Source organism: Rousettus aegyptiacus, unplaced genomic scaffold, assembly GCF_014176215.1.
Source record: "Rousettus aegyptiacus isolate mRouAeg1 unplaced genomic scaffold, mRouAeg1.p scaffold_m13_p_13, whole genome shotgun sequence".
NCBI lineage: Eukaryota > Metazoa > Chordata > Mammalia > Chiroptera > Pteropodidae > Rousettus > Rousettus aegyptiacus.
In genome coordinates this window covers 66,401,669-66,425,780 of record NW_023416288.1, presented here as the reverse complement: position 1 = coordinate 66,425,780, position 24,112 = coordinate 66,401,669, and the positions used below count along the sequence as shown (strand labels likewise).

The following is a 24,112-nucleotide window of genomic DNA, read 5'->3' as shown; positions in this document are numbered from 1 at the left end:
TCAATCAGATTAATCAATTCTTTACATTTTGCCATACTTTATTACTCTATATCTATTATCTATTTATACATATTATTAATTTTTTCATGAACCATTTGATAGTTACAGATATTATATTTCTTTACCCCAAAATATTTCAGTTAGTATTTCTTAAGAACAAGGACATTCTTTTATTAAATTACAGTACAATGATCAAATTTGTGAAATTTAACATGAATTATCTATTACATTACACACATTAAAAATTTTCCAATTGTCTTTACGTTATTTCCCCCCAAGATCCAGAAGCATGCATTGTATTCAATTGCCATGTCCTTTTTAGTTGTCTTTAACCTAAAACAGTTCCCCAGACTTTTTTCTTTTGTCTTCCATGACAGCGATATTTTTAAAAGTTGGGGCCAATTGTTTTATACTGTGTCCTTTGATGCGAGTTTCCAAGTGGTTAGATTCCTGTTATAAATCTTTTTGACAGGACTACAACAGGAATGATGTCCTGATCTTCTCTGGCATCATGTAAGGCAAACACAAAGTTAGTTTCCCATTTTTGTGATGTCGGCTTGCTAAATGTACTGTCCACTAGGTTTTTACACTGTAAAATTACAATTGCAGTGGTAAAAAATTACAATGTTATACACATTTCTAATTTTATGAATTTGTAATTATATGAATTTGTAATCCATAAATAATTAAAAAGGGGAGATATTTTGACTACCTAAATATCCTATTCCTCTTCAAACTGTTACTCATGTTTTTAGTCTACATTGTGATTCTTATTTGAATTATGACTCATATTCTTCAACCAGAACGATATATTGCAACAAATTAAATTCAGACATAGATGTGAGAATCAAGATGAATTCTATCATGTAGACTCTAAAGAGATTTGCAAAAATATAAAACAATGCCACTCTCTCACCAGTTTATTTCTGTTTTGGAAAATAAACCATTTACATAAATATGTAATTTATGATCATGTGTTATGGGTTTATAATTCCACATTTCAATCAGATTTTATTGTTATTTTAAGATAAATTAGTATTTTAAAAAATTCTTAGTTTTAATAGAAAAAATAGTTAAATACGTTTACTATGTAACATAGTAAACATTAGTAGGTATAACACATGAACTGAAGTTCTATTAGATCCTCTAGTTTCAGAGCGTAAAGGGATCTTGAGAACAAAAAGCTTGAGAACCATTGTCCAAGACCATACAAAATGCTGGCATCAATATTATGATCTGGACGTTTCTCAGAACACTGGCAATGAGCTAGTATTGGAAATGAGATTCTTAGAATAAGGCGATCTTTTGGACAAGAGTATTTTAAGTATAGGCCTGTGATTTTTTTCACAGAAAATCCTTATCTTTAGAGGTATATGATATAATATTGAGAAGTGAAATAATATGTTTGAAATTTGCTTTAAAATAATACAATGGAGATATGGTGGTGATGGTGGTGAGGGTATAGATGAAATGGAATTGTACTGTTAATTTTTGAAGGTGCATAATTGGTATGTGGAGGTTCATTATAAAATTCTATTTTGATTATGTTTGAAGATTTTCAAAATAAAAAAATTTTAAAGCTTCCATCTCTAGGTAAGCTTTTTAATGGATGAATTTAGGAGATAATCAAGCTTAAATGTGTAAATTCATAATTATTTTAAACATGTTCATTGTAATTTCTTGGATTTAGGTAATACCTTTCTTCCTCAAAAGTTCAAACTAATTTTCCTTGGCTAACTTTGACAACGTGAATACTCATTATTTATTTCTTTGACCTTTTGAAACATCTTAGGGAAGTTTGCAAAAAATAAAAATACATTGAGTACACACCAAAAACTGTCATACAACTGTCAAAACAACAAAATAGTAGTTTTATTGTATTTTTGTAATTAGCTGTAACATAGCATATGTTGCTTGAATGCAAATTGTGTAATTCTCATTAAGAATGTAGGCCTAAAAATCAGATAGACTTGAGATTGATTCTTGGCTCTGCTACTTTATACGCATTATAATAACATTAACAATAATAGAAATAACATACAAATAATAAAAATAACGTAATGGAGCCGATATTTATTGAACTTAATATGTAACAGATTTTGTACTAAATCTTTGTTAGTTTACCCATTGAATCCTTGCAATACTATAAGTGATTTTTACTTACTAAATAACCTGCTCCAAATCATATTTTGTAAGGAGTTAAATAAGAATTCGACGCTAGAGGACTAAGCAGCATCCTTACTCTTGTGCACTGCATTACATTGCCTTATTTTACCAAATAACTGCCTTGGGAAAGTTATTTGATCTCTCTCAGCCTTAGTTTCCTCTTTTATAAAATAGTGAAATAGTAACTACTTCGCAGGCAGAAGGGTGACGTCAGATGATGTATGTAAAACACAATATAGTGGCTTGCACATAGGAAAATAAGAAATGCCAGCAACTTTTATTCTCATTATCTAGTTTTATTCAATAAATAGTAAAGTTTTCTTAGAATCATTGCTTAAGAACATATGAAATCATCTGAACAGCCAAATAAAAGAGGTTCTAGGACTCACCCTCTAATATGGCAGCCATTATCCACATGTAGCTACTGAGAACCTGACATGTGGCTAGTAAGAATTGAGATGGGCTGTAAGTGTAAAATACACACTAGACTTTTAAGATGTTGTATGAAAAACTGTAAAATATTTCATTAATATTCTTATATTGATTATATATTGAAGTAATAGTACTATGAATATATTGAGTTAAAATATGAAAACTCATTCCGCTTGTTATTTAAAAACATTTTGTGACTATTGGAGCATTTAAAATTACAGAGTGGCTCTCATACTTCTATGGATAGTGCTAGTCCATAGACTAGTAGTTCATCAACAGTTACTTCATAAATAGAGACTCACTTTCCCCCTCACACCAGAACCTGAAATACTGCTGCCTTTCTGTATTTGAGATAATTTATAATGTGGTCAATACCCATAATGTAAAAGAAAGAAGAGCTTGTTGGTCTACAAAATCTTAGTACTTTGGGTGGGATGGCCTCATGGCTAGAAGCCAGCATTTTTTCAATCATCTTTCCAACTGCTAAGTGAGAAATTACACTGTGTATTATTCTTCCCTAACCAGATAACTCTTATCTTCACCTTCATCATTCAAATTATACTGTTTCAGGGAAAGAGATATAAAACTGGCAAGGATCTTTGTGCTAGAAAAGTAGAAATACATCATTATGTTTAATAGTCTTATGATCTTCCTGTTGCTGTTGTTATCAATACAAATACTAATATTAGATGTTTATTAACATGAAAATAATTTTATCCTTTGATAGTAGTTCAGTTTTTTTCAAAATATATCCCAAAAGAAAACTAACCCGAAAAGATTAGAATGACCATTCATCCTGTTTTGCCTGGCAGATTCCCAGTTTATGCCTACCGTCCCGACATAATTATCAACAGCTCTCTCTTTTGCTCTTAAAAGTGTCCCAGTTTGAACAATAACTTACACGGTCATCCTTCATAAGATCCTCATTGATGAAATGATTCCTTGGTCAAATAAGTTTGGAAAATGAATCACACTTCACCCTCCTCTTAGATGTTGCAACACGTACTAACATATGAGAAGTCACATAATAAAGAAATTTGTTTAACTATATTTAACTCAGTGTTTCCTAAATTTACTTCATTGTGGAGCTCATTTTTTTCCCCTGCAATAATATTGGCATCCCACAAAATTAAACTAGGTTAACTGTACTCAGAATTTTTTAAGGGCCAGATTTTTGACTAATAGTTGCAATTATTTTTATTATTATGTAAATAAATATAACATTTTCATGTAATAAACCTCTTTATCTTTTTCTAGAGTGTAGCAGTGACGTGAACAGATAATCTGCTTAAGGAAATGGTTTTCTTTATTTGTGATCAAGAAATCTGAGTTTCAGCTTTGAGATTCTGATTCATTTCAATTAATTTCAATAAATATTCATTGTTTGCCTCTTTACACCAAGCCCTGGTCTAGTACTGATAATAAACATGAATCAGACATGATTCTTATCCTCGAGTTGCACATAAATATATGAATCGATCTGCCTCTTCTATAAAGGGACTTTCCTCTGATTTGGGGGTGATTGGTTGTCTTGTCATAATTGTATTTCTAGTTCTTGTCACAGTTCTAAAATTCAATAAATGTTAGTGGAGTAAATCTAACTCCACTACGTTATGTTAGCGATGGCACACACTTGATTATGTTAAGCGCTATAACACAGGAATAAACATAGTGACATTATAATATAGTGAGGATAACTGCTCAAGTTCCCCAAGGTCGGTGAAAAGGATTTTACTGAGGAGGTGTTATGTGAGTAGAGAAAAATTAAAATGCTCATAAACACAAAAGAGGCAGAAATATTTCTAAGCAAAAATAATTGTTTGGACAATGCATCAATGCCAGAAAAGGCCATGTTTGACACTGCTGGGGGTAGAGTAAGGTGATGGGGACAAATATATGTTTAAAAAGATAATTTGAAACCAAATGTGAAGGTTTTTAAATAGTATTTAAGAATCTTGAAAAAATTACCTATGGTTTTTACTACTATGACTCTGTAGCATAGTCAAGTATACTTCAGTATATGACAGACATATGTTTAACATCTAAAGAGGAACTTTCATTGGTGTGTTAAAACTCTACTAAAGAACTAAAATATACTGAATCACCACTGTGCACAAGAGAGTTTTGTTGCTACCTTTCAATAAAATAATTATTATAAACTGTGTATATAAGCTTATTTTATTGTTGTAGCAAGGACTTCTGTTAGAGGCATCTGGCTGCTGGTGTGTGTGTGTGTGTGTGTGTGTGTGTGTGTGTGTGTCCACGTAATAGCAAAAGAGTATTCGTAAAAACGATTTAATTCTGTTGTTTGAATATTAGTTTCCCATCTGTATAATAAATATTCTGGTATTTTAAAGTATGTCCAGCTTCGATTTTCTCCCCCCAATTCTTTAATTTCAGTCTAATTATTAAAATAACAAGGAAAAACTAAAAGAAAAAAGAACACAGATGAAAAAAGTTGTCAAATGAATGAGTTCAAACTATTTATAACCTACATATTAGTCAGAAATTTATCACAGTTTTTTTGTGTACTGCATAGTAACGGTCTCATAATAGGTTTTAGAAATTCTTGAGATGTCAGTAATTGAGAATCTTACATTTTCACCAGTTGAGAAGCTGGTTGATTCAACTAGAAAGTGTGACATAAGCCCCACACTGACCTCACTTAATGACTAGCCAAATAAAAACAGGAGTTTGGAGGTTTCACAGCTGCTGACAGAGTCCTTGGAAAGAATTATTTTGGAATATTCTTACTGTTGCTAAAGAAAGAAATTAAAGAGGTCGGAAATCAGAAACCAGGAAGAAAACAATCTTGTCAGCATCCAAAACTGATTACCAGGGAATTACTTTGTGGTTAAAAATCCACAGTGTTTCAGCAATTTTATTTAAGAATGTGTATCCCAAAGGACTTTCGTTGCATGTGTTTTGCTACAAATAAATATGCTTACCTTAACTTTATAAAGAGTTTACAAACCACAACTGCTTGGATTTCAATTTGCCAGTTTTCACAACAACTACCAACTCCATTAAAAACCAGGAATCTTCCAGGATGGGGGAGGGAGCCTGGCAGCCACAGCGCCCAATTATGTGATTGTCCCTTTTGTTACGGTTCACATTTTAGAAGAGGTCAGATAATGAGCTGTGACCTTCACTAATAGCAACGAGAAGCCTGTTATAATTGTGTAAGAGCCCTTACATTGAGTGTAAAAAAGGGAGATGTGGTATTTTTCTAACCTAAACCAGGTGGATAATTCACTTTTATTCTTTCATTTGCTTTGATACTTGTGGCATAAACAATTATTGAAAAATTAAATATATTGATTTCCTTGAACGGATGAATCTCTCGCTTGGATTAGAGCGGCACAGTGCCCGGGAAGGGGTTTGTTCACAAGTTTAAATAGAGGCCCTGTGCTCCATTTTCTACTTATTTACTATTTGATTAGCCTTGTCTAAAGTAGGTTAATTTCCTCAGTTTCATCATCTTTAAAGTAGAGACGATGACATATATCCTAATAATGTGGGAATCAAAAGAGAGATTGTGTAGGCCAAAGTATTTCATTCAAACAATAATTTGCTATACTGCCTCATTTCCCATCCTTCACATGAAGACATCTTTGCCTCTCAAAGTTTCTTGAACTCTGAGCTAGATTGAGATATGTGCCACATGGACAGCCCCAGCTGGGTAACAACCTATAAAAGTGCTGTTCAAGCCCGTATTTTATTGAAAATATGTTGCCTGTGAAGGGATTCAGAACAGGCTTCCTTGTGATAATGCCACTTTGGCACAGGAATTATTTTGAGCTGAAGGCAATTGAGATTTTGCAGGCTCACAAGAAACTTTTACCTCTCCCTTAAAGAATGTAAACTGGGGTCTTGCCCATAATAAGAGTTATCACCAGAAATAACATATCTATAGGGCAGGGCAAACATCTAATTACTGAACATCTGCTCTTCTTATCATCCTGTGAATGACCCTCCTCCCCTGTGCAGCCCCAAGGCACCTTACCTCATCCTTAGCTCTTCATTTTAACTTTCTGTCTCTGAACCTCTCATGTACCCAAGGTCTCTGACTCTCTCATGTATGTGGAGGTCTCCTATGTGTGTATATAATTAAATTTGGTCATTTTCCCTTGTTAATCTGTCTCTTGTCTATTTAGTATTAGACCAGCCAAAAGGACCTAGAAGTGTAGAAGAAAGTTATCCCCTCCCCTAGTCATGCACACACCAGAAAATGTAGGCTTTCGCCTGCCATCCTTGGCAAAATGTCAAATTTTGGTCTTCCTTCTGCCCAAAGTGGCAAACCCTTGAGCGGATTTAAAACACAAAATGAAACTCTTTTTGCTAGAGTTAGCTATCTATCCTGAGCTTCCTTGCAAACAAACAGTTACAAACAGCCAAAATTCCAAGGTCCAAAATACAGGTCACAATACTGCTTAATGATTAGTCTTTTTATTTAAAATTTTAAACTGTGAATATACATCCAACGAAGTGGCCATGGTTTTTCTCAGGACATTGACTATGATTTGACGAATAGAGGTCAATCAGTAAAGAAATTTATTTCTGCGTAAAATGTTTACTAATGTAATTTTCCATTACCTCTAGGTAATAGTCAACAAGTAGTTTTTGTATATTGGTTAAAAGAGGCATCGAATTATTTGCCTGTCAATGACACTCTGCTTTTCTGGCACTTGTTATACTTTTTCCGCATATTTTTATCTACTCACATCCTGTCTTTACTCCACTTTGTTTCCTTCATATCTTTTGAGTCGGTTAAAAAAAATTCATTCCTTTATGATCCTTTCCTTTCACCCTTAGTTCCCTACAGGAAATGATGTATTTTCTTGATTTTAAGATATTAGCTTTTTTTTTTTTAATTAAAGCAAAACAAATAGAACATTAAAGACATGCATCTGTTTTAAGACATGTTCCAGTAGACAAACAAGAAAGTGATCAGACAAGTTTTAAAATCTAGGGAATGTGGTAGTTGCTTTCTCCTGCGAGAATCTCCAGCACACGGTACATTCTCTAGAAGGGGATATGAATTTGCCCCATGAGACTTGAGTGAAACAAAAGTCACATTACCTTATTTTGAAAAATCAAAATAAACCTCACTCTGACCTCTCTTGTCAATATGTTTAATTTTAATTACTAGAGAGCCCTTCCTTGAGGTTGCTCACAATTTCCAGGGAGCATTATATGGTTCATCCTATGTCATCATGAAAGAAAGTATTCATGACTTGAGTTTGTTATAGTTGCCTAGTTATCATATCCAATTGCTCAAGTCTATGTGGCCTATTTGAAGGTGGACTACTCTGTTGTTTGTGTATAACCCTTTCTCTATGCTCAGCTCAGCCCCAAGGGTTTTCTCCAAGGCTTGAAGGCCACAGCAGTAGATATTGAGCCAACAGCCACCTATATGCATTCCTTATCAGAGGTCCTACCACCCACATGCATGGGAATAAGACCCAAGTCACTACCTGCCTCAGGAAATCACCTCTGGGGGGCTTAGTCACCCTCTTCTTCAATTCCAAACAATTATCTCCATCCATTCTCCTTCTAGGATAACTCAGTATAATCTTCCTCTGTGAGCATGAATCCAAAACAGTTCAGATTTCCTTCTAAACAGTTCTGTTTGTGTTTATTGAGTGGGGGAGGGACAATTGCAATATAAAGAGAGAATAGACCTTACTTTTTCAGGTGCAAGGTAGGACAGATCATTTATTTTACTATGTTGAACTGATGTCAGGGGAAATTAAAAATAACATTAAACAGCAATCAGTATTTACCAGTTGGTTTGGTGTGTCTATTCACCCTCTCCCAATAAACAGTGTATTGAGAGTAGGAGCTATATTTTCTTCATGGATGGATGCTCAGCACTCAACATAGCACTAGTATGTGTTATCGATCAATCAATATTGGAGCAATAAACTGAGTGAATGCATTGTGGATTATTATTGTTGTCTTCTAGGAACTTTTAGATGAATTAAAATATAAAACTTGTTGAGTAGATCTCAAGAACAAACCTCTGTTCTCTAACCATACCATTTTGAAGATTTCCCCCACCAACGTACAAAGAATATTGATTGTCAAATATGCTAAATTGTAATTTAAAAATTCTGGAGTTTAAAATAGATGTCAATTCTGCTTTTTAGCCTTGGAAAGTCATCCTGTCTCTTTGTGCCACTCTCTTCACATAATGTGAAGTTAGTAACGTGTTGTGAATTTAGATGAAAAGTACTCACTGTTCACCGAGGGCACAGAAGTATCTTTAAAAGTGAAATATTTGATGAGTACACAGATACTTGTATTTTGCTTTTGTTACATATTTGACAGTAAGTTTATATCACTAATAAATATCAGAATATTTCATGAGAGAACAAAGAAGCTCTTTGGTTACTATATAGTCACCGGCATACATGTCAAAACCTGTGCCATTTTACTGTCTCTGTTCACAAAATTCCCTCATTTAAAATACCACTTTCAGCCAATTTTCAAGCTCAGAGCTGAAGCCCTATGCCAATACTTTGCATTCCTTCACTACCTAATGAATATTCACCATCAAAGCACTGTCATACATAGAAGATTACAGTCACTCTGATAGAAATTACGTATAGGATTTGTTATGGTACAAATTAGAGAAAAAAGCTTAAACTCCAGAGAACAAAATGACCTATGAAGATTTATTTATTCACCATGCATTTATCAAGACATCTTAGGCAAGGAGCTATATAGCAGGCTCTGATGAAAACTATAATTTATCGGTAACTGCTACCCTTGAAAAGATTGTTATTTTTAGAGGTGGAACCAACACAAACACACAAATAACTATAATTCAGGACATAAAGTGGTGAATACCACGAGAGAAATAGAGTCAAAGAGGTAGTGAGCGCTTTCAGCTGGGGGAATTGGATATATCAGCTTACAAGTGTCCTTAAACTTTGCCTTAGAGAATGGGCTACATCCATTTGGACAAGGAATGACTGGGAGGAAAGGTATTCCAATGCACAGACCGCCCTGAGCAAACACACACTCAGGCCACAACAGGCAAATCAGCTATCCCGAACAATAGCAAACATTCTTGTTTTACCATATTTCCTACTTGGGGATATTATGTATATATTTCATTGGAATAATGGACGATATTATTATAAAACATGTCTTATTATTTGCTACTTTATAAACATTTAAAAATTGACCATTAAACATCACGCAAACACATGTATATTTACAACATGTGATGCATTCTGTGAAGGAAAAGGATAAAATGTTTTTAGAGCACTAGGAGGGTACTTGATTTGGCTAAAGAGTCAAGAAAGATTCCTGTAAAAAGAATTGACCAACAGAAAATTTGTTGAGAGTAATACATACTTTTTAAAGTTATTGTGATTGCTTTCTGCATTTTTCTTGTCAAAGTTAAGTTCTTCATTAAGGACAGCTATTGTATTAGGGTTTTCCAAAGAAACAGAATGAATAGGATATATGTGTGTGTGATGTGTGTGTGATTGCATGTGCATATGTGCATGTCTACATATACATATATGTATATGTACATGTATGTACATATATGTATATACATATATGTACATACATATATCTGTGTGTATACATATATGTATATGTATATATGTGTATACATATATGTATATGTATATATGTGTATACATATATGTATATGTATATATGTGTATACATATATGTATATGATATATATATATATATCCCTCATTGTTTAGAGAGATTTGTTTTCAAGAGCTGGATCATATGATTGTAGGGGTTATAAAGTCTAAAATTTGGAGGATTGGTGGGTAGGCTGGAAATTCTGGCAGGAGTTGATGTTGTCATCTTGAGCTTGAAGTCAGTTTGGAGGCATAACTCTTATTTTTATTTTTCAGGGAACCACATTTTTTTTCTTTTAAGAAAAGCCTTTGACTAATTGGATGAAGCCCATCCACATTATGAAAGGTAATCTATTTTACTCAAAGTCTACTGATTTAAGTGTTAATCACATCTAAAAATACCTTCAAAGCAACATCTAGACTGGTGTTTGATGAATCAATTAGGTACTATAGTTTGGCCAAGTTGACACATAAAAATAGTCATCATAGTTATCATGAGTCATAAAGACATGGCGCTAATTAAAAGAAGGAAAACAGTATCTTTATTTGTTTATATAGTTCATTATAGTTTTGTAAACATTTCTGCACATATAATGTTAAAAACCCTGCACGAAAAGAAGGGAGCATATCACCAACAACAGTTTCTAATTGACAAATCCAAGGTACAGAGAAATTAAAGTTTTTGAAGGTTAAGGAAATAGAAGTGGCACAATTGGTGTCAGATTCGGAACTAAAGTTTTCTGACTTGTTATCTAGTGATCTTTCCATTGCATCATCTACTAGTAAGTATCCCTAGAAGAATCCAAATTCCTATAGCCTTTATTATCTGTAACACTATCTTGAAACTTAATTAAAATACCTTTATTGATATATGTTCTATCGCTTCAATTAAATTCTAAGATGTGCCTGTTTACAGAGAACCCTGTTATGTTCTATCTATAATCAAATATCAGTAAGTATTTTTTTAAGAATAAACTCTGGTACACATCCTATTTATGCTGGGTAACAATTTGTTTATATAGTTTGTGGTAACAGACTCCTGGAATTAATTTTCAAGGCATGTGATGAGGCTGTGCTGTAGTGCTTTTGATGAGACTGGCAAGTGTGAAAACCTAAATTCTTCATAGTAAGAAAGGCCTATGAATTGTGTAAACGTGGGCAGGTTGCTCAGCTTCTTTAAGGACTCATTGATGTATCTGTAAAAGGAGGATGGTACCAAACCTCATTAATGAGAGAGAAGCTGCTAACAAAACACCAAATTTTCTATTAGTTGAGCAGCTATGGACTCAAAGCCTTAAGATTCAGGAAATTATTATAAATGTGGAATATTTGTAAATCCTAGCAGGTGAAGCCTGCTTCTCTCTCATTAATTTAGTATGTCTGGTGGCCTCATGGGTGAGGTTTACCCATAGTCCTTTTCTTTTTCATGTCCTCTGCTCTTATCCCTAGGCTGCTGATCTCACACTTCTCTCCACCTCTAGCCAATAGGAAAACTCCTTTAAAGTCACATGATTAGACATAGTATAACAGTTAAGCCTCTAGAAACAGATCTATCACTTAGGTCTCAGATTTCTCTTTCTATACCACACTCAGGATTAGGGGACAGGGGGCAATGCCACATCCACTGCTCCCTCTGACATTCAGTCAAGCTACCAGCTCAGGCCTGACTTTCCACATCTTCTCATAGGTTCTGAGGTCCCTTCCTATGGCCAGCCTCCTTCAGGAAGTCTCAGTATTCTACACTGGTTGTGGATGTGTGAAAACAACATGTGGCCCAGGTTTCAGTTCCTTCTACAGATATCCTGAGCCCAAGCAAGACAGGGTATGTGTCTGGTATCCGCTTCGGTCTTTTAGAGCATTCTGTAAAGGCTACAAAGTCCCTGGAATGTTCTGTAACAGGAAGTTGTGCTATCGGGGGCATACAGATGACCTCATGTCATGCTCCAGCCTTGACTTGGTCCAAAATATTTCTTAAAGTAACTACTGTCTGCCACGCAATAAACTCTCACTAAAGGTAATCCTTTTTTTTTTTTTTTTGCTTAATAACAATATGTATTTGCTAGATAGTTGATATGAAACATATTTTATCTTTATGCCAAGATAACTGTACAGTGGTTGCTTAGGATGAAAGGAATGGGAAATGAGGGGGAGGGTGATAGCTAACAGGCATCAAAAAGTAAAAAAATTTAAAAAAATCAAATAATCTGGTTCAAAAGTCTAGGTTCTCAATTACTAGGCTAAGCCATCTCTCTTGACCACAGAAGCCTACTGACTAGAACCGTATAAAATATACACAGTTTTGATAACTACAGGGGAAAAACTCAGGTGAAAAGAATCCCTTAAAAAAGCCCAACTTAATGAGGATCGATGACAAATGCATGGGTGACCTGTTGTAAGAGGGTTCAACACTATTTGCTTCGGCTGTTCTTGTACCTTCCCTTGCTGCAGACCATGTCTACTACTCTCTCATTGCTACTGAACATCACAGATTAAGCTGGGGGGGGGGGGGGGAAATGTCAGGGTGGGATTCCAGAACGCGTTCACTACATTACAGAACAAATTTTACTAAGTTAATCTTTCAAAAATGGCCAAATAAAACTCCAAACTAATTGCTCAAGGAAGCGATCTTCAAGTTCTGAGGAAATATCAGCTAGGTAAACAGAGCACATATACTTGAAAGCTGAAAACTTTATTTCGTTGCCTTGGTCAAAACGTCTCACCATTAATTTCTAATACTGGTGTGAATGCCAACGGGGCTAGGCAATATCTCTAACAAGCTAAGGGGGCTACTTGGAAGGCCTGACAAACTCAGCGACTGAAAATAACTACACAGGATGATGTGATCACAAATTCCTAACTGGGCAGGCCACAGCCCATAGTCATGTCCCAGACCTGCAACTTCCTTAGCAAAGGTCAGCCTTTACCTTAAGTGAGCCCTGTCCACCGTTCTCATGCATCTAGGATAACAAATCTGTGAAATGTCAGAGTAATATTCTTTTCCTACCCATCTAAGGCACAACAGCTGGCACCAGGGCACAAGGCCACAGAACTTCTCATTGTTATCTCGTTCCCGCATACTAACTCCATGTGCCATAAATGTTAATTATTAATGAACTATCCTGTACTCGCCGATGTAAAAGAAGTATGTGTTTTTCCATTTTGCTTTTCATCAAACCCCAGAGATTCCCCCATTTGGCCTTCTCCCACCTACTTAATCTACCACCAATGGCTTTCATGTAACCCTCCTTTGAGTCTAATGTATAAAATAAACTTCAAAACTGTCATTTTCCAGAGCCTTTTCTCAATCTCTTGAAGTTTTTCTTCCTGGCAATCGTTATCAGTTTGGTTTAAATAAACTCATAACATTTTTTAATAGGTTCGGACTTTTCTTATTTGACACTGACTAGCCAGGAAGTAAGTGTGAAAAAGGGCTCCCTGCTGGTCCTTCACTAATAAGTACTAAATGAGTTGAGGGCTATACTCTGTGACTTGGCCTTGCATGTATAAACTTTCTAAAATTTCCGAGACAGTCAGTTCTTTGATGATAATAGTCTCAGGTTGTAAATAACCCTCTCATCATTGCCAAAGGTCACTTTAATTTACCTGGGTTTCACGTGAGCAGCAATCAATGAGAAAGAGTAATGTGAAGAGTCACACACCCTCTATTCATCTGTTTTCTGAGAAAAAGATTTCATTTCTAAGATCTCAATTCCCAAGCTCTCAAAAAGCTTTTATTTGGAAACTTGATTACAACTATGACAATAATTATGACAATAATAATTTTTCAAGTGCCCACAATTACATATTCCTGAAGGATTTTTCAAATTCTTTTATTCTCACCCACCAGATGGTGCTACTTCCTCACATTTCCTAAAGACATCAGCTTCTGAAGGAAACTTCTTACAGTAGGCTTAAATACCCTGTATTCATATTCAAATTTGTAAACTTCTGTTATTCAAGACACTGTAATGGTATAAGGAAGTCAGTAAGCTTCGTAGGGCTCCAATAAGCAGCTTTTCAGTGATAGGGAGCTGTCGCTCCCTTCTACTTGTGATGGCCAGGACTTCTCTGAGGGTAAAACATAGTCTTACTTGAACTAAGAGAATTGTGGAAAGAAGAGGAGAGTAAAAGTAAAGGAATAAATTTCTCTCCGTATTTTTCCCTCTCTGGGTTTTGTCTCTAGCCAAGAGCTGGTTGTTCTCTAAGGGAGAGGAACACGGAGAGTGGAGAGGTATTTTTTTGTCCTCCTTTTCACCATTTGAGATTCTGTGGGGAAGCTCACATGCTGGCTGCCATATGTCAGTTTGAAGCACAGTCACATAAAAATGAACCGTGGCCCAGTGGAGCAAGACCCAGAGATTTAGCTTTCCTACGCTGCCTCTGATCCTGTATGGTATAGACTGACCCTAAGTTATTGAGCATCTGGCTGGAGAGCTTTCCAAAGGGAGTCCCCTCAGCAGAAGGAGAGACCTAGTGGCTAGTATTTTAGAAGATATTCAGGCCAGACCGGAAGCCAGATCTAGAGCAGTCAGCTGGACCAGTGGGAGGTACATGAGATCTAGCCAGCCGGTGATCACTACCAAAGCAACTGAATCAGTTACGTCCACCTTAAACTTAGTCTTAAATACGTCCAGGGTAAGCAACATCCTGGTGGATAAAGAATATTGCACTAAAAACCAGATAAAGCAAAAGACTACACTTAAGACCCTTGATTTCTCCCTGCTGTCATGAGGTTGTATAAGCTCGCCTACATGCCCCTACATGAAAGGACACCATCCTTAGGGAAGGAGGTAGAAGAAGAGAGGAGATCATATGAGAGACAAAGCACTTTTATTCTACAGAAGAGAACGTTATACTTTTTTAAATGTTGGATTGGATTAAATTTAGATGAAATTGGACATTTAGTTAATTTTTTTCCTACTCAGATGAAGGGAATTCAAACTGAAGACCAAAGTAGTTGCACACAAAATAAAAGCAATTACCATATATATATAGATATATATATATAACTTTTAGTTTTTTATATATATATAGTTATATATATAGTTATATATAGTTATATTAGTTATATATATATAACTAAAACATATATAACATATAATACTAAATACTAATATATGTTTAATACTAAAACTTACATAACATATATATAAGCTCTAGAAGTGCTTACATATATAAATTAATGAGCGTAATGCTCATAATAAGTGCTTAATAACTATTAAATTAATGTTAACTTAAAACTTCCAGAATCCATGGCATCTTTTCTTGGCTATTTAAGAAGCATATCAAATTTAATATGTTAAATAAAGAACTCTTGATTACCCTCAATTCCAAATTATTTCTTCCTTTTTTTCCCCATTTCAATAAATGGCCTCAGTTTTTTTAGTTCTCTCTCTCTCTCTCTCTCTCTCTCTCTCTCTCTCTCTCTCTCTCTCTCTCTTTATTTCAACATCTAATCCAGCGGGAAAGCCTCTTGGCTTTCTTACTAAATATGTGTTGAATCTATTCTTTATCTTCACCTCCATTATCTAAACTTAATCAAAACCAACTGGATTTCTGCACTTCACTTCCTAACAGTTCCCATCTATATTGTTTTCCCCCCAGAAGCCAATGTACACTTTTAAAAACATAAAAGAAATCTTGTCAATCCCCTGCTTAAAACCGTTTGATTGACTTTCTATTGCTCTTAGGATAAAATCTAAACCCACTGGCTTTGTCAAGAAAGGCTTACATGGTTTGCTCTTTGCTTGTCTCTAAGTTCATCCTTTGCCATTGTCCTCCTTGCTTCCACAGCTTAAGCCATAATTCTTGATATTTCATACAGAACTCATGCCACTACTTTAGCACGTACTCTGTGTATCTGGAATTCTCTTCCTCTGGATCTTTGCAAGGCTAGCTCCTTCAGAATCCACAGATCTCATCTGAAATATCACTTTAGAAAGACTTTCCTGACTATCTGTTATCCTTTATTGAACATTTATTTCCATTATCACATTTATTACAACCTATAACTATTTTGATTTCAAAATTCTGCTTACCTGTTTGTTGTCAGTGTCCCCCAGGTAGACTATAAGTTCTGTGGTATCAGGAATCTTGTCTATTCACAGTTGTATCTCTATCACCTAGAACATTAGTGGTACATAGAAGGGCTCAATAAATATTTGCTGAAGGGAGAAAGAAAGAAGGAAGGAAGGAAAGAAGGAAGGAAGAAAAGATATAGGAATGAATGGATGTTCTCCAGTCCAAACCATTAATGAAATTCATTATGATGAATATAACATATATTAACCTATTTTATGCTATATAAGTTGATAGTAAACCCCTCCTTATTTAAAATAAAATTAGCTTTATTTAATTTTTATATTAATATACTCTGAACTAATTTCACAAGAAATTTTATTAATCTTCATTATTAAATTGTTCTACCAAATTTGAAACACAAATGTGTCATGTAGTAGTACTATTCCCCAAATATTTCTAGCTTCCTTCCTTTAGATAAATGATAGAAGTGTACTTTCTGGTAGGATGGAACCAGGTAACTAGTTCTAGCTAATGAGTAATGCGTTGTGAGAGAAGTAGTGTTCATCATTTGCAGATTGGAACATATAATTACTGGTACAAGACCTTTCAAACGTTTCTTTTCTTCTGCTATGGGTTTATCAGATAATGTTATACTCATATTGCTGTTTATTATTATTTCTTCTTTAGATGGTATAGACACTTTATCATTTTCCCCAATACTTATTAAATTTCGATGTATGTATTATTTGCTTTATTTTGTAAAACCATTATTTCAACATGTCTTAGAAATCTATGTTTATCAACTCTTCATCATTCATTTATTCATTCATTTAACGAATATCTATTATGTTATCAGGCACTCTTCTATGCATTTGAGCTAGATCAGTGAACGAAACAGACCATGATGTCCACCCTTTTGAAACTTGCATTCTGAAGTTGTAGAAGAAAACAATAAATATAATATTTAAGTAAATTATGTAGTATGTTGTAATGTAATAATGGCATGGAAAAGAGAGAATCAGAAGTCTGAGATTTGAGGAGGTGCTCAGAGGAGGCTTCACTGGGAGAGTGAAGTACAAGAAAAGTCTTGAAAACAGTGTGGGACTGAGCCTTGTTGACATCTGAGGACAGAGCACTTCCAGCTGCAGGGGATTAGCTACAGCACTGATTCTCTGCGTTTTTGTCTCAGGACTCTTTTACATTCTTAATATTTGTTAAGGACCTCAAAGAATTTTTGTTCTATTTTTGACCCTTTTGATTCCATGAAAGGATCCTGAGGACTTATAGAATCCCTGCACCATCCTTCGAGAACCACTGAGCTAGAGCAAAGGCTCTCAGGGAAGCACTTGCCTGGCCGGCTGTAGAGACCTTGAAGATGATGGTGTGACTAGGGTGATTGATCTAGGGAGGAGTCGGGAGAGAAGATCAGAGAGGTAACTGAGACCAAACCATGGAGGGCCTTGCAGGATATGTAAAACCTTAGTTTTTACTCTCAGGGACATGGGACATCATTTAAGATGTTTGAGCAAAAGAGTGGTATAATCTGACTTAAGTTTTGAAGAGAACGTTATAGTTGTAATGTTGCAGCTAGGCTAGAGGGAGCAAGAGTATAAACTGGGAGACTTGTAAGAGGCTACTGCAATAATTCAGATGAGTCATCCGCATTTATCAGTTAACTCTAATTACAGCAATAGACTCACTGCAAACTCCTTTAGAACAGCTAAAGTACGCTTTTTCTTTCTGACTGGTTCACATTCAATGCATTCTCTTGTTTTCCACCATAGCTTTATGTAAAGACATTTTTCTTAATTGCACGTTTCCTTTACTTTTCTTGTTAAAAGGTAATAGAGAAAAATGTATTTATTTTCATAGTTCCTTTTATGTCAATATTTTCAATTCCCTACTTTTTTATCAGCAGGCTCATTTATCTAGAACTTTAAAAAAATGTAATGGTTTGAAAGGCTATTATGAATCCTCTTGTTAACGTTTGTGTTAATTGTTTTTCATTTATTCATTTCAGTTCCATGTTTTTTGTTCTTTTCATCAGACATACTTTTCTACAAATGAATGTCTTGCATTTAAAACTACGTCTTTCTTTGGCTTCAATTCTAATGTGAATGTTTTTCAGAATTTTTTTTTTTTTTTGGTACGTGAATTCATTATAAAGTAAAAATAGAGGTTTCTTTTCTTTTGGTACTTAAAAAAATCAAATAAGTCTATCATATCCTATGATTTAATTAGAATGCAGTCACTCCTTTGCATTTGAAAATTTTTCTAATGTAATACTCATCCATTTTAAATCTCAATGTTATTTTGAAATATAATTTATTATGTAACTTTGTTCTCTACATCTCTTTTAATTACCAGATCTTTATGTCTATTTATCTATTTTAATTACTAGATTGTAAATTCCTTGAAGAATAGGCTTCACTAATTTTCCATTAACTACCACTCATATCCTTAATCCTTATTAGTTAATGAGAATGTAATCAATTTAGGCATTTATTCATATTATTTCTCATTCGCTTCTGGTTTCCATACTGATGCACTTGAAGAAATTTTAATAAACCTAAAAAATTTTCAACTATTGTCTTTTTAATTTAAGTGGAATTGACTCAGGGATAGGCATAGCATTGGGAATTATTAATCTAGAAAAGGATTTTTGATCTATTGTCTAATCTATGGATCTTAATATTCTCTCAGAAATAGATGAAATATTTCAGTGTATTCAGCTCAAACCAAAGATTGTATAAAGCTTTTTGCTTCGTGCAGAGAGCTAAAAAAGTGCAAATTTGTTTACTGAACATGACTAAAAATTCTACAGTTAAATTTTTAAAATATAAAAATCTACTCTTATTTCTAAGCAGTTTAAACTAACCCTCATATATAAATGTCATTAATTTTATTTCATGTTTGATTTTATAATCTTTTTTTTTTTTTTGCAATTTCATATTCCTCCATTTTTGAGACTAAGTAGAAACTATTATGAAACTTCTTTTTATTTTTTACCCAGACAGCGTCCTCCCCCTCTCGGTCTCCCAAAGGAAGAGAAGACCTATCACTAATGGCTTTTGCAGAAGCAACACCAGGAACCAACTTCATGCTCAGCAGAGAACACTGCATCCTTTCCTACTTGTGGTTTCCCTGAGCTACGCAGTCAGAGAAACTTCTTTGGTAATGAACTATAGTAATAATCCCGAAACGTAGTCTTTGAAATTTCTACTTTTAGTCTTATACTTCTTCCAAGTTTACATAGGACAATTGCTACGTTTGTAGGGTGTTCATATCATTTATTGTCTAAACTGGTACAGTTTTGAAAATTAAAAGGTGCACTACTAATTATCACTTGAGGACATGGGTGTAAATTGTGACCATTCCCCAGCAAAGCAGAACGTCTGGTCGTCAAGTATAGATAGCTGTTAGGGAAACACATTTTTTTTTTTTCTCCATGGTTTTTGTGTCCTGGAGGGAAAGGAATTTCCAGAATAGTATGGAAGGAACAGATTTATCATTTCTCTGCCTTTTCTTATTTTCCCAAGGGGAGGAGGGATGACTTTACCGATTGATGAGATTGGGAGAAGAAACAGCACATAATCTCCAAAGTAATCAATGTAATGCTTGCTACATCCCAAAATAAAGATTTCCCCAGATACTTGTGCCAGAAGTATCTGATGTTAAGTAAAATGATAATTTTTTGCTTAATAACTCCAATTTTAAATGTCCATATGGACTTTTGGAAAATTAAATTTAAACATAACCCTCTCTTTACCACAGCTCCCTCTCCTGTAAATCTTTTCATAATCTTTAGGTAGAATTTTTTTAAAGGAAAATTTTCTTCTCATTTTTATGTATCATCGAAAGATGCCTTCTCTGTTTCTGAGACTCTTCTAATCAAATTTAAATTGAGCTCTTCCCTTTTTGCATTCACTAACGTGGTGCTTTTATTAGATAATAAACATCTATTAATTAGATAATAAATCAAGTTTTATCTATTTTATTTTGTATATTCTGGAGTTACATCTATTATTAATTTAAATTTTAAAATTTAACTGAAATTCTAGAGCCCAAATTAGGAAGTTCTGTTTCATTTTTTTCTTTTATTAGACTCTTCTCTATAAAAGAGTGCAGTTTAAGTATGTATTACTTTTGAGCACTCTATAGATCTTTCTATGGCATTGAATCTTTAATTTTAAAGACAGAAACAAAGACATTAAAGGCAAAACTAAATGTTAACAAACACCTATTTTTAATGGCTTAAAAAAATGATAGTTTAATAAATATTCATGAAAGATGCAGTAACATTCCAAATATATCTTTTAGATTATTAAACATCTATAATACTGAACTACTGTCTTAGCCAGAATTACCCCTATTTTAAAAATCTGTCAAAACCGACCCTGCTGGTATTTTAGGACTAAGAGACACAAAGCTCCACACCTGATTATTTACTATGACCTTAAATCTAGTATCAGTCTTTTCCCTTAGCTACTCAAGGGTAAATTCAATTGAGCGCCTAAAGTAGAAAGGCCCATAGCATCCAGGCATCCCTTCTTGAGAAAGAATCCACCTTTCACTCCAGCTGAAGAAACTCCAGAGAGACAGATCAAGAGGGCACAGAGACTGTCCTGGAGCCTGAGGAAGAATGTTGTATTCACTAAATTGATTTACTCATAAACCCCTTTATATTTTGTAACTGCTCTACTGAAGGTCATTGGCCAGCATCTAATTGCCTCAGCAACTTGTCTTTTCTTGGTTCTCACCTTCAACAGCTCATCGTCACCTTTCTTAAAAGTCATAATCCTTGTCTTTCAGTGCACTGTACTGTCTGCACAAGTCTCTCATGACCTTTTTTTTCTGTTATTGGATATTTTCTCTCCTTCAATTTTGAGACAATCCTTAAAATTCTATCTTTAGGCCTCATCCCTTCTCTGCAGACAGTTTTCTCCTTTGTGGCTATTGTCCCCTCAATACAGGAGATTCCCAATTCTACACTTTCATAAAAATTCCTAACTGCCTGCTAGACATCTCCATCTTGAAATATCTACACCTCAAAAAGTAAAGTCTGTTGCCACTTGGACAGACTCTTTGTCTTTCTTCCTCTGTTTCTTCTTGCCATACCTTCCGTCTGGAAGCCCTTTGCATTTTCAGCCTGTTCAAATTCTGTGTCTACTTCAAGCCTTAAATAACACCTCTGGCTCAAAGTTTATCCAGATTTTTTTTTTACCCACCTTTGATGTCTTCATGTTTTGAACTCACGGGGCATTCTGGGTATGTCTAACTTATGGAGCTGATTTTACTCCATATAATTTGTAGGTTATTTATATAACTGTCTTATCCTTATACTATGGTTTACTCCCACTATGGTATAGTATAAATGTTAAGAAAATGTAGATTTCCCCTTCTGTAACTGAGATGATTATTCTCATAACCTGCCCTCCCCCCCGCCCCCACTGGCTGTGAATAAAGCACCACCATAGTAAATGGCATGTACAACATGGTGTTGTTTTTCTAAAGAAATGTATGATGACTATGGTTATGCACATTTCTCGACTTTACCCACCACTGAGGATAAATGCTTCACCCCAGTGGTCTGATACCTCTCCTGTGTGATTAGCAAGAAATGCACTCTTTTGCCCTAATTGCCTTTTTCAATTTTTACCTTGAGGAGTCCTAGAAGAAAAGAGACGATTTTCATTTAACCAGCGATTTGCGTTCCTTCCGCTTAAGTGTCCATTGCTTTTACTTTATGATACATTGTCACAGTCTGCTAAAGGGTTTTGTCTCAGCCTTTTCTGTGGGAGAACCGACCTTCTGGAGACTACTGGAAACAATCCTCCTGGGCTCCAGGTGGCTGGAGCGCTTGCTATTTCTTTCAGTTCTACCAGGGAATTGTGGTTCCCTATGGCAGTAGGAAAGACGGTGCTTTCTTTTAAGTCACAGCTCTCTTTTATCCCGAGCACACAAGCTCTTGAAAGGAGGAGCCACAAGAGGGTACAGGAGATGGTCAAGCCCAGGCTCACATTGTACTTGTTCCTCCAACCTTCAGACGCTGGAGCTCAATCTCCCTACGCTTCAAGGATACTACACTCCTTTTTAAACCCTCTTTACTAATCTCCTTCCAGCCCGATCTCTTCTAGGGTGCCTGAATTTATGTGACAGATCTTAAAAATTAAAAACCTATCTACAGGGCAGTTTCACGTTTTCTCCCATAGCCTTAGACTCCATGTCTGGACTGCTACTGTCCTTAACATTCTGATGTTAAATGGCTGCCCTACCAGGAGTTCAAAGAGCCTAGGTGTCTGGACTTCCCGATGCTACACTCTAGTGGAACAGAGTCTCTGCTCTGAGCTGTGCAAACATGGATTTGCATGTAGACAGAAAAATACTCATAAGATGCACAGAAAAATATTACTTTGGGGGCAATGAGAACACAGTCTTACTTTTTTCTTTATATTTTTTCTTTATTTATGATCATTAATTAATTTTTTTAATAAGACAGCTATATTTTTTTAAAGAAAAAATAACACTCATGCCATTCTGCCTGGTATTTTAATATACATTAGGATGCATATTGCTCCCATTTCCTCGCCCCCATTCTATGCACACACACAGACATATGTTTGCACACATGCACACACATGCTCATGCACACATTGGACTTTGAGTGTCTTGGGCATTGGGCATGTTTTGTATTCACCTTTAACATCAAGCACGAGGCTCCGAATATGGTAAACTGTCAATGCTTGTTAAATCTGAGTGTTTGGATCTCTGTAAACCTTGCTGCAATGGACTGAATGTTTGTTTACACCCACTCTCCAATTCATATATCGAAATCCTAATCCATAAGGTGATCAGGGATCTTTTAAGAAGTGAAGCCTTTGGGTTGTGATTAGGTCATGAGAGTGAAGCCCTTATGAATGGGGTTAGCGCCCTTATAAAAGAGACCCCAGAGGGTTTTCTTACCCTCCTTTTGTTGTGTGAGGGTGTAATGAGAAGAGAACACAGCAGTCTGCAACCCAGAAGAGAGTCCTCCCTACAACCTGACCATAGACTTGCCAGTCCCCGGAACTGTGAGAAATAAATTTTTGTTGTCCTTAAGCCACCTAGTCTATGGCACTTTGTTATAGCAGCTGGAACTCACTAAGACACTTGGTTTAGCAGAGACATTATTAATCTCTTGTATCAGTGACTCTTACTAGGCATTTTTTTTTTTTTTTTACCTTAAGCATAATGACTTTACAGATAATAAATTGAATACATCCTTCCTTCCAGTGACAGGGGGTTTTCCTACGCATGGTCTCAGAGAAAAGCTCCTTTTAAATATCCTGCCTTTCTTCCCCAGGTTTTGAGAAGGTGAAGATAGGGGAAATCAGCAGAGACAGTGCTGTGGAGTAAATGGCAAGGTGGAGAAGACACAAGGCCATTTATTTGGGTCCCTTATGTCTCAATAAAGATTAATAACTTGCCTTTGAAATGGTCTTGCACAGTTTTGAATCTTCTCTTTAATTGTTTTCTAGTTGTTTACTGCTGATGAATAGAACTACATCTGACTTTTATATATTTATCCTATATCTATCTACCCATTTGAACTCTATTATTTCAAATAATTTGTAAATCCGTTAGAATTTTCTACATAAGCAATAATGCTGCCTGAAAATGGCAGTTTTACTTTCTCCTTTCTAATTCTTCTGTCATTTAAGAACGGGAGCGAGTAAATGGAAATATACTATTTTAAGGTTATTAAATTTGTCAAGTACGGAGTGTAAGATGCAAAATGAGAAGTGAGAATTTAAAAATGGGAAGCAGAAAGTGTCAGGTGTCAAATGTAAAATGCGAGTAGCGACAATAGTAATGGAGAATAGACATTGATAAGTTAA

General features: G+C 35.1%; 1 pseudogene; it reads right to left on the bottom strand.

The window, feature by feature from the left end:
* Positions 1 to 19,242: 19,242 nt before the first annotated feature.
* LOC118610847 lies at positions 19,243 to 19,446 on the bottom strand (annotated as a pseudogene).
* Between the last annotated feature and the right edge of the window lie 4,666 nt (positions 19,447 to 24,112).